Source organism: Natator depressus, chromosome 22 (genome assembly GCF_965152275.1).
Source record: "Natator depressus isolate rNatDep1 chromosome 22, rNatDep2.hap1, whole genome shotgun sequence".
Classification (NCBI taxonomy): domain Eukaryota; kingdom Metazoa; phylum Chordata; order Testudines; family Cheloniidae; genus Natator; species Natator depressus.
In genome coordinates, this window is record NC_134255.1 from 590,719 (window position 1) to 602,923 (window position 12,205).

Here is a 12,205-nt window from a genome sequence, read left to right on the forward strand (position 1 = left end):
AGCTCCTCTCAAGGGCATCAACCTTGGAATCTCGCCAAGATGACATGAACCGTGGGAAGCCTCTCAGGACTGGGCTCAAGGCCCGAGAGCAAGGAATGCGGTAGTTAGAAATTGGTAAATAAGAATGTTAAACAAAGCCAGTGTATTCCTTTTATCTGTTGGAGAATGTAATGCGCGGGGGGAGAGAGAGAAGGAATAAAGGGGAAGGTGGAAAGCTGACAGGCAGAAGCCCGTTAGCAGACCAGCCTGCTTGCTTGCTAAAAGCTGTGTTCTGTCTTGTCATTGAACCGCCACAGAGGCTAATGAGGAACTTAGGGATAATTGTAGGATGACAACTGGGAAGGAGGATATGGAGGTAGATATTACCACATCCGAGGAGAAGCGAAACTCGAACAGCTTAATGGGACTGTCATAAATATAAAGGAAAGGGTAAACACCTTTAAAATCCCTCCTGGCCAGAGGAAAAATCTTCTCACCTGTAAAGAGTTAAGAAGCTAGGATAACCTCGCTGGCACCTGACCAAAATGACCAATGAGGAGACAAGATACTTTCAAAAGCTGGGAGGAGGGAGAAAAACAAAGGGTCTGTGTCTGTCTGGGTGATGCTTTTTGCTGGGGACAGAACAGGAATGGAGTCTTAGAATTTAGTAAGTAATCTAGCTAGATATACGTTAGATTATGATTTCTTTAAATGGCTGAGAAAATAAGCTGTGCTGAATAGAATGGATATTCCTGTCTGTGTGTCTTTTTGTAACTTAAGGTTTTGCCTAGAGGGATTCTCTATGTTTTGAATCTAATTACCCTGTAAGGTATTTACCATCTTGATTTTACAGAGGTGATTCTTTTTTACTGTTTCTTCTATTAAAATTCTTCTTTTCAAGAACTGAATGTTTTTTTCATGGTTCTTAAGATCCAAGGGTTTGGGTCTGTGGTCACCTATGCAAATTGGTGAGGATTTTTACTAAACCTTCCCCAGGAAGTGGGGTACAACGGTTGGGAGGATTTTGGGGGGGGAAAGACGTTTCCAAACAACATTTTCCTAATAAAATAAACCCGGACAAATGTTTGGTGGTGGCAGTGGAAGTCCAAGGGCAAAGGGTAAAATAGTTTGTACCTTGGGGAAGTTTTAACCTAAGCTGGTAAAAGTAAGCTTAGGAGGTTTTCATGCAGGTCCCCACATCTGTACCCTAGAGTTCAGAGTGGGGAAGGAACCTTGACAGGGACTAAATCAGGGGGCCCAGTAATCTTCATACAAGAAGATTAAAGGAACTGGCACATGAAATTGCAAGCCCATTAGCAAAGATTTTTAATGAATCTGTAAACTCAGGGGTTGTATCGTATGACTGGAGAATTACTAACATAGTTCTTATTTTTAAGAAAGGGGGGGGAAAAGTGATCAGGGTAACTACAGGCCTGTTAGTTTGACATCTGTAGTATGCAAGGTCTTGGAAAAAAATTTGAAGGAGAAAGTAGTTAAGGACAATGAGGTCAATGGTAATTGGGGAAAAAATACAACATGGTTTTACAAAAAGTAGATCATGCCAAACCAACCTAATCTCCTTCTTTGAGAAGGTAACAGATTTTTTAGACAAAGGAAACGCAGTGGATCTAATTTACCTCCTTTTCAGGGGGAATTATTAGCTAAGCTGGAAAAGATGGGGATCAATATAAAAATTGAAAGGTGGTTAAGGAACTGGTTAAAGGGAAGACTACAACGGGTCACACTGAAAGGTGAACTGTCAGGCTGGAAGGAGGTTACTAGTTCCCCAGGGATCGGTTTTGGGACCAATCTTATTTAATCTTTTTATTACTGACCTTGGCACAAAAAGTGGGAATGTGCTAATAAAGTTTGCGGATGACACAAAGCTGGGAGGTATTGCCAATACTGAGAAGGACTGGGATATCATACAGGATGATCTGGATAACCTTGTAAACTGGAATGATAGTAACAGTAATAGGATGAAATTTAATAGTGAAAAGTGCAAGGTCATGCATTTAGGGATTAATAACAAGAATTTTAGTTATAAACTGGGGACGCATCACTTGGAAGTAACAGAGGAGGAGAAGGACCTCAGAGTATTGGTTGATCATAGGATGACTATGAGCCGCCAATGTGATATGGCTGTGAAAAAAGCGAATGCGGTCTTGGGATGCATCAGGCGAGGTATTTCCAGTAGAGATAAGGAGGTATTAGTACATTATACAAGGCACAGGTGAGACCTCATCTGGAATATTGTGTGCAGTTCTGGTCTCCCATGTTTAAGAAAGATTAATTCAAACTGGAACAGGTACAGAGAAGGGCTACTAGGATGATCCAAGGAATGGAAAACCTGTCTTATGAAAGGAGACTCAAAGAGCTTGGCTTGTTTAACCTAACCAAAAGAAGGCTGAGGGGAGATATGATTGCTCCCTATAAATATATCAGAGGGATAAATACCACGGACGGAGAAGAATAATTTAAGCTCAGTACTAATGTGGACACAAGAACAAATGGATATAAACTGGCCATGAAGAAGTTTCGACTTGAAATTAGACAAAGGTTTCTAACCATCAGAGGAGCAAAGTTCTGGAACAGCCTTCCAAGGGAAGCAGTGTGGGCAAAAGATCTATCTGGCTTCAAGACTAAGCTTGATAAATTTATGGAAGGGATGATATGATGGGATAGCCTAATTGTGGCAATTAATTGATCTTCAACTATTAGAGGTAAATATGACCAATAGCCTGTGATGGGGTGGGATCTGAGTTACTATAGAGAATTCTTTCCTGGGTGTCTGGCTGGTGAGTCTTGCCCACATGTTCAGAGTTTAGCTGATCGCCATATTTGGGATCAGGAAGGAATTTCCTCCAGGGCAAATTGGCAGAGGCCCTGGGGGGTTTTCGCCTTCCTCTGCAGTGTGGGGCACGGGTCACTTGCTGGAGGATTCTCTGCACCTCAAAGTCTTTAAACCACAATGTGAGGACTTCCATAGCTCAGACATAGGTTAGAGGTTTGTTACAGGAGTGGGTGGGTGAGATTCTGTGGCCTGCATTATGCAGGAGGTCAGACTAGATGATCATAATGGTCCTTTCTGACCTTAAAGTCTATGATTCCAAAGGGGACAGCCTCCAATATCCTGGGACCACCATGGCTACTACAGCACTGCACACAGGATATTTTATATCTATCTTTGAGAACTGGGGAAGAAATAGGTCTAAAAAGAAATATTTGATAATGAGAGAAAAACACCTGGATCTGAAGAGAGTTTATAGTAAGTGAGTGAGAGTAGTTGGACAGTTTGACTGGATTGTATATGGAAGTTCAATAAACAGACAGTAATAATTTCCCCCACACACCCACACCATTCACATGGCAGCAGGGAGCCCCTTGGGGAGGTGCTTTAAGAGAGTACGTGAGGGTAATATGGAGCAGGAAAACTCCCTGGCAGTAGGTAGGAGGCAGCAGCAGGGGCAGGCAGGTGACTGGCACCTGGGGGGAGCTGTGTTGGGCAGTTGGGAATAGCAGTAACCTGGACTGTGTAACCTTGGGCTGGACAGTCTCCACTGGGGACTTTTTCCTCCCATCCCCTTCCTTGTCTTGTTGCTGGCAGAGAATGGCCACCCCATCCCACCCCAGAGGCAGCTGTGTCTCAGGGCTCTACAAGCTGCACCCATTAAGCCCCTTCTCGTTTGGGGAACGATTCAGGACAATTTCCCAAAGAAAGAAAGAAAAATTGCTGCAGGTCAAACGGGTGGGAAAATATCCCAAATCTGAGATTATTAAATTAACATTGGAGAATTAAAGAGAAAATGGGGCAAACTCTGAAAAGGAGAATAGAGAAAGTGTCGATAATTGCTCCACCAGCACTAACCCTTCATGGAGCCATTGCTGCTTTTACACCTGAAATGAGACTTCCTTTCTCTGACTCCTGCCCATGGGGCCATGGTCGGACGTGGTGACCCAGAGAAGCTGACTTGAGGCTGATGCAAGGTAAGCAAAGCTGAACCAGCCTCCCAGGGAGGGGGTTGGAAGCGGGGGGGGGGGGCCTGGTTTCCCCTACATGAGTGGTTCTCAACCTGGGGTACATGTACACCTGGGGGTACATAGAGGTCTTCCAGGGGGTCCTTTAACTCATCTAGATAATTGCCTAGTTTTACCACAGGCTCCAGAAAAAGCACCAGTGAAGTCAGTACAAACTACATCCCCACACAGACAGTGACTTGGGCCCACGGCTCCATACTGCGGGCCCTGACAGGGACTTGCGGGGTTTTCATTCCCCGTTGATGTATTTGCTAATTCTCGATTACAAGGAGACAGTCCTCAGCCAGGCGCAGTCCCAGGGCGCAGGGACACGCGGCTGTTTCTGGATCGGACACTCGGGACCCGCAAGTGGCCCGCTGCCCGACACCAGCCCCTGAAGTCGCCCTTGGACATAAGAAACCCCCCCCCCGACCCCTCCCTCCTATTCCCCTAGGCGGGAAGGAGGGGGCTGGTCTGGGTCTCCCTGGTTACGGGGAGGGGGGGCAGTCGGACCCGGGGGGCCTTTCCGACGGACGCTGCCCGGACCACGGGGAGCAGCAGGGCCGGGCCGAGGCTCCCCCGCAGCGCAGCGGCCAGGCCGAGAGGCGGGGCCCCCAGGGACCAAGCCGCGGCCCGGGACACGAGAGTTCGCGCTCGGAGCCCTAGAGGCCGGCGCCGGCCGGGGCGGGGCGCAGGGCCGGGAGGGGGTCTCTGGGTGGCAGGGGAGAGGGGACGAGAAGTTGCGTGGGGGTGAAGGGGTGTCAGGCTGACCCCTTACCTGAGCTGGAGACGACGGAAGCGCCCCGGGGCAGGCTGGGACTTGCAGTTCCTGACTCTTCTCAGAGCGGAAGGAAGGAGCCGATTGCTCAGGCAACGTGCGCGCCCATAGCGCGGGAAGCGGAAGTGGGCCATCTGCCCACGCGCCCCCTGCCTATCCACACTGGGAATCGCAGTCTCTCTCTCAAGCTCTGCCTTCTATTGGAGGAGGGACCGTAAACACGTCAATTCGCTGCGCCCTCCCCGCTTCCTGATTGGCGGAGAGACGGCAGGACAGCGCGGGGCGGGCAGGTCAGAGGTTCCGCCTGAACTCGGGGACTGCAGGCCTCGCAGCCCTTGGGATCCGCTCCGGGGCGGGACAGTCTGCGGGTCCTGTCGCGGGCGCGCGCTGCGGCCGTTGGGCTGGAGCCGTTGGGCTCCGCGGCGCAGCTTGGAACCCTGCTGGCACGCGCAGGCGGCCCCAGCGCCGTGGGGCCCGGGGGGGGTTGTGCTGATCAGTCCCCGGCCCGAGGGAGAATCGCGCCCCGGCGCTGCTGCGGGTGGCGGCCGACGATGAAGGGCGGGTCCCATCTGCACAGACTCGGTGCCCAGGACAGGGAGGGGCAGCCAGCGCCGAGGTCGCAGGGACGCCGGCCGTTGACGCGCGGCAGGGCCGGGGTCTCGGTGGCAGCAGGGGGCGGGGGCGGTGCGTTTGGGATGCTGATGCTGGCCAGTGGAAATGCTGCGGTCAGTGAGCGGTGAGGCAAAGGAGAGGACGGTGAGTGGCAGCTCCGCACAGGGCCGGGGTGTTCAGACACCCAGTTCAAGGCACCCTGGTGCATGTTAGAGACAAAAGGCAAACAAGGACCCAGCCCCCTGCAATGTGCCTCTCCTGGGATCAGACCCTCCGGGCACATAGGAGCCAAGTTGGGCGTGGGGTGGCGGGTCCCACAAGACAGAGGCAGCTGAAGTCCCTCCCAGTTTTGGAAACTAGGCAATGCAGAGTGAAAGGGCTTCACGCACCACCCAGCTTGGCCTCGGGGGCATCAGCAGCAAATGGGGTCTGGGATTGAGCTGCATGGGCACCACAAAAGGCAGACTGTGATCAAGGGGATTGGGGAATATCTCAATCCCTCTTTTGTAGATATAGTGAATGCAGCCTCCATTCCTGGGTCTTCCCCAGGGACAAAATATTTATTTGAAAACTAAATCTTTTAGTTGTAAGGCAGTGGTCTCCAACCTTTTTATTCACAAGGCCACTTTTTGAACTTAAGATCAACCCAGGATCTACCTAGCCCCTTCCCCAAGGCCCCGCCCTGCTCACTCCATTCCCCCCTCCCTCTGTCACTTGCTCTCCCGCACCCACACTCTCTTTCACCAGGCTGGGGCAGAGGGTTGGGGTGCCGGAGTGAGGGGGTGCAGGTGTGACAGATTTTTGTTACCAATCTGCCTGAGGTATCAGGTGATCAGGCTGAGGCCACAGGATCATTCGGGGTGGGGAGAAGATGACGGAGCACATCAAGCAACTGAGTTTTAAAGCTTTATTGATAAAATAATAAAATAACAGCAGAGAGTGCTGGGGGGGGGTGTTCCCCACGTCACTCAGAGGAAGGAAGAAAGCCCCAAGCCCTAACCCACTTTCATACTCACACACGCACTCCCTGAAGCTGGCCAGGCCTGGGTGTAATGTAAGAAGAAGAGGGGGAAGGGTGGATGGGAGTCCTGTCCTGTGCGCACAAGTCATCCAGGGTTCACTGTGATCTCTGAATTATTCCAGCTCTCAGGAGGGTTTTAAGTCCTGGGGTCCTTTGGGGGTGTTCCATGCCATGACCTCTGTTTCTGGTGCTCTTTGTGCAGTCCAAACCGTTTTGCCTGTGTTTTTTATTTTTGCAGCCCTGTTTTCTCTGCCCTGGCTGTGGCTGCGTGAGAGAGAAACTTCTTGTCTGGTGCCGTGACCTTGGATGGGGGCCAGCGTCTTGTCGTTGGACTGAGCTTGCTAGCTGCAGTGTTGAGTTAACCCGTTCTCTGCTCTCTTTTTTCTTCCCCTTTTGGCCTCTTGCAGCCTGCAAAAGAATTTTCCACTCCCCACTCACACCTTTGACCCTCCCCAAAATGCTTTGCAATGCTTACAACAGTGTTAGCAACATGCAGTACTGATCTGCCTTCCCCAGAGAAATGCCTGAGGTTATGACATTCCCCCCCTTGACCTCGAATCAACATATTGTTGTGGGGGGTCACCACTTAGATTTCCACCATCCCTCTGACACGGTGGCTAGGGTCACAGTTGGGCGCCTACATAAACAGCAATATAGCAGAAAGAAGATTGTTAGGGTGGCAACAATTGCATACATAGCCAGTAGTGGCTTCTGGCTGCAGTAGTAACATAACACATCCCCCTGTTGACATAAATGTCCTGTCCAAATGGCTGTGACAAAGGCAGCTTTCTCCAGATTAAACGTGTATTGCAACACCATAAAGGAGGAGGCCTCTGTTTGGAATACGGTCAGTTGTTCCCGGGTGTACGTTAAGGGCAGGAAAACATTGGGTGCAATCCATGAAAAATTAAACACAACATAGTTAGAGATATTAACCATGCTTTGCATAACTGCGGGCCAATGCACAGAAAAATTTTGCGCCTGAGACTGTAACAGCAAGTTAAGGAGCACCTTAGGGTCGGTGGTTCTTTAAACACACGCAGAGGTATTGGTAAACACATGGGCCTTAGTGGGGGCATATCCCGATGCCTCCCTTTCCCAGCAGATGTGTTGACCCACTTCATAAAAGCAGCCTGGCATTACCTTTTTTTAACACATTATTTGAGGGGGCTTCATAGGCCATAATCGTCAGGTGTTGCCCTTTGCAATTTATACATGCTGATGGTTAGTGGCCGTGGTCAGCACATACCGCTTAATTGTGTTATTGGGGGGAGCCATCTCCCACATGTCACGATGGACCACCCAATCCCAGATAATATGTGATGCCACATTCCCAGGATGCAAAAAGAAAAGGAGAACTTGTGGCACCTTAGAGACTAACCAGTTTATTTGAGCATAAGCTTTCGTGAGCTACAGCTCACTTCATCGGATGCACACTGTGGAAAGTGTAGAAGATCTTATTATATACACACAAAGCATGAAAAAATATCTCCTCCCACCCCACTCTCCTGCTGGTAATAGCTTATCTAAAGTGATCACTCTCCTTACAAAGTGTATCATACTATTACCAGCAGGAGAGTGGGGTGGGAGGAGATATTTTTTCATGCTTTGTGTGTATATAATAAGATCTTCTACACTTTCCACAGTGTGCATCCGATGAAGTGAGCTGTAGCTCACGAAAGCTTATGCTCAAATAAACTGGTTAGTCTCTAAGGTGCCACAAGTTCTCCTTTTCTTTTTGCGAATACAGACTAACACGGCTGTTACTCTGATTCCCAGGATGCTAAGCCACAATTGCCCCTCCCCCCCTCCAATGAATAATTGACCTTTTATTTTTTTCGCCACCATGGTCAATTCTGAACAGTGGTAAAATTAACAAAGGAGGCCCAAAACATTGGGAACCCAAGGATTCCCAAAGAGAAACACCACCATACATACATTGTTTTTCCCTGACGAATTTTGCGGGCTTAAAGCAGCAAGAGCGGTCCCACCACTCCTGTTTGGGGTGTCCCTGGGCTGTTGCTATTACTGCCTTGTCCTGTTAACAAAGGAAAAGGGGAAAAAAGCAACAACATAAATGCACCTTTTGGGGAAACTGAGGCACATACAAAAACTCTTTAAATTATTAGTTGTCCCATTCCAGCCCTCCCTGGCTTTTGTCATGGATGTTGTTTGCCTGGTTTAGGAGGTTACAACAATAATACTACATCCTGAGATCAGTAATTGCTATTGCTTGCCAAAGGATTTTTCATTTTACTTTTACTCCAGGCCACCACAGGAGGAACAGGGTTTGTCCTGGATTCCGGGGAGGTTCAGGGCCACCCACCGGGTATTTTGCTATGGCCCTGCTGTGTCTATCCAGACTATGCACTGTCTCCAAGGCACCTCCCCTCCAGCCTCCCACCACATTGTAGCTTGGGCCCCTTTGGCTGCTCGAGCTAGGGAGAGTCTTTGGAGGTATTTTTTTTCCTTTTAATTATGATTATCCAGAAAATTCCATGGACAGCTGGAAACTCGGATGGTCCAGGCAGGTGGCTGGTCCACAACCGAGGCCCACAACGCCATGACCAGAAACCTAGGGAGATTGGCATGTGCCCATTTTAATTTGCCTGGTAGCTGAAGCTGGTACACTGCCGGAGAGATATGATTCACAATGGGGTATGGACCCACCCACTTGGCGTCCAGAGTGTGGGCCACCTTCCCCAGCTTTTGCAACATTACCTTGTCTTCAGTTTTCCATCCACGGATGTCTTTAATGATGATCCCCTTGCACTTCGCCTTTTTCTCATTTAAAGCGGCCTCTGAGGCTTTGCGGGTTTTACATAGCTCCTACCTCAACCGGGCAAAGCTTGAGATTTTTTTGATTGTGGCAAATCGTAAATGTGATTATTGGTAAACACAGTAATTACATTACATTTACATGTGTCTACTAGCAGATTGCTAACACTTTTTTTTTTTTTAAACACTTTTTTCCAGGAATTAACACATACACATTGCCCATTATACAGTACTTTGGTTTTATTATTTAATTTATCCCACATACAGGATTCTAGTGAAATGTCTGTATTACAAGGGTCTGGAGCAACAGGCAAGAACAAGCACACCCACTTTTGAGGAGTTCACTTGCTACAATCTCTGGTGTCCAATAGCTTCCCTCCCTCCCCAGCCCACTGACTCGAGGTCTGGAGTAGCCAAAAAGATTTCATGTGCCATATGAGGAGTGGGCTAACTTTTTATATCCTTGCTTCCAGAGCTGCTTGGTGTGCGTTTTTAACAACAATTTTCCCAATTAAAAGGTCTGGCCTTACTATGCCAGAAACATACTGCATCCATTCATATTAATAAGTATTGAACAGTGATTTTTTTTTTTTTTTTTTTTTTTTGCTTTAGCAAGTTGTCATGAATATAAAGGGAAGGGTAAACACCTTTAAAATCCCTCCTGGCCAGAGGAAAAATCCTCTCACCTGTAAAGGGTTAAGAAGCTAAAGGTAACCTCGCTAGCACCTAACCAAAATGACCAATGAGGAGACAAGATACTTTCAAAAGCTGGGAGGGAGAGAAAAACAAAGGGTCTATGTCTGTCTGTGTGATGCTTTTGCCGGAGACAGAACAGGAATGGAGTCTTAGAACTTAGTAAGTAATCTAGCTAGGTATGTGTTAGATTGTGATTTCTTTAAATGGCTGAGAAAATAGCTGCGCTGAATAGAATGAATATTCCTATCTGTGTGTCTTTTTTGTAACTTAAGGTTTTGCCTAGAGGGATTCTCTATGTTTGAATCTAATTACCCTGTAAGGTATCTACCATCCTGATTTTACAGAGGCGATTCTTTTCTTTTTACTTCTATAAAAAGTCTTCTTGTAAGGAAACTGAATGCTTTTTCATTGTTCTAAGATCCAAGGGTTTGGGTCTGTGGTCACCTATGCAAATTGGTGAGGATTTTTACCAAACCTTCCCCAGAAAGTGGGGTGCAAGGGTTGGGAGGATTCTGGGGGGAAAGACGTGTCCAAACTACATTTTTTCAGGAACCCAGATAAAGTTTGGTGGTGGCAGTGGAAATCCAAGGGCAAAGGGTAAAATTAATGTGTACCTTGGGGAAGTTTTAACCTAAGATGGTAAAAGTAAGCTTAGGAGGTTTTCATGCAGGTTCTCACATCTGTACCCTAGAGTTCAGAGTGGGGAAGGAACCTTGACATGGTGGCAGAGTGGTGGGATTAACCTGAAATCATTTTGAGATCAATTTGAGATTTTTTGAACCAGAAAAACAGATTTTAAAAGGAAATTTTTTAAAATCCTTTGTACGGCTAGAAAGCAGGTCTCCAACTGGCAATAGCTGGAAGTTTTTTTTTGCTTTGCTTTGGGGCCAGAGCAGAGACAAAAGGGAATTGTCTTTAGGAGCTGCAGTTTCTCTTCCTAAAGGCAGAGTAGTTAACCTCCTGCAGGGAAATTCACAAGTCTTCACAGACCTAAGAGCAACTAGAGGGGATTTCTACCTATTTGCCTGAAGACAAAAGTGTTAGTGTTTTGTTTTGTTTTTTTTTTGGGGGGGGGGGTTGGATTTTTCTGTAGGCTGACAATCACTATCAGAGAATAGGTATCCTATTCCAGCACAACAAAATTTTACAAGCCAAGTTTTGTTTGTTTTATTTCTAAACCTCGGGTGTAAAGTTAGTTAAAAACAGAGAGGTTAGGATGACAGGATCCACGGCTCAACAAGAGCTGGAATTAGCCAGATTTGAGGCTGCTGAAAAACAAAAGGAACATGAAAGACAGATAGAACTCATGCGGATGGAGAAGGAGGTACAGGAGGCTGCCCACAGGAGGGAAATGGAGGCAAGGAAGCATGTGGAGGAGGAGAAGGAAAAAGAGAGGAAGCATGAACTGGAGATGGAGAAGGTAAAGGCTCAGCAGAATATACCAACAAACCGTAGCAATCCTTCTCCAGGTACCACTTCCCATCCCAGAAAGTTCCCCACCTACAAGGCAGGCGATGATACGGAGGCCTTCTTAGAAAACTTCGAAAGGGCCTGCCTTGGGTACAGCATCTCTACCGACCAATACATGGTAGAGCTGAGGCTGCAGCTCAGTGGACCCTTAGCTGAGGTGGCAGCTGAAATGCCTAAAGAACACATGAACAAGTATGAACTGTTTAAATCCAAGGCAAGAGTCAGAATGGGGATAACACCCGAGCATTCTCGTCAGAGGTTCAGAGCCCTAAGGTGGAAACCAGATGTGTCGTTTACCCACATTGTGAAACGTTGGGATGCCTGGATATCAGGAGCAAGTGTTGAATCTCCAGTAAATTTGCCCTTCCTAATGCAAATGGAACAAATTTTAGAGGGTGTTCCTGAGGAAATAGAAAGATACATCCTAGATGGGAAGCCCAAAACTGTGATCGATTGGAGCCAGATGGGTGGAGGTGGCAGAGAAGAAGAAAACTGGTCGCAGCTGGAGCAGAGACCAGAAGGAACAACCCCAGACCACACCCTATTACCGGGGGCTGCCCAAGGCCCCACCTACCTCCCAAAGAACCCTCCAGACACCTTATCGTCCCACCACCCCGTTCTCCAACAACCCACCTCGCCCCAGTGACCCATCAGCTGGAAGATGTTTTAAATGGAACGAGCTGGGGCATGTAAAGGGCAACTGCCCCAAGAACCCCAACAGATTGCCGTTCATTGCACCGGAATCACACCAGAGATCCGCAGGCCCAGATACCTCCCAGATACCCTTGGAGTGGAGGGAAACTGTGAGTGTGGGCAGGAAGAAGGTCACCGCGTGGAGAGACACCGGAGCACAA

General features: G+C 48.0%; 1 protein-coding gene across 1 annotated transcript in view; it reads right to left on the reverse strand.

Moving 5' to 3' along the window:
* The window catches only part of LOC141976044 (uncharacterized), a 41,351-nt gene extending 36,442 nt beyond the window's left edge, over positions 1 to 4,909 (reverse strand). The window contains exon 1 of the mRNA XM_074936827.1: positions 4,775 to 4,909. The gene's annotated coding sequence lies outside the window, so the exon portion shown is untranslated. The remainder of the gene's footprint in view (positions 1 to 4,774) is intronic.
* Positions 4,910 to 12,205: the final 7,296 nt, after the last annotated feature.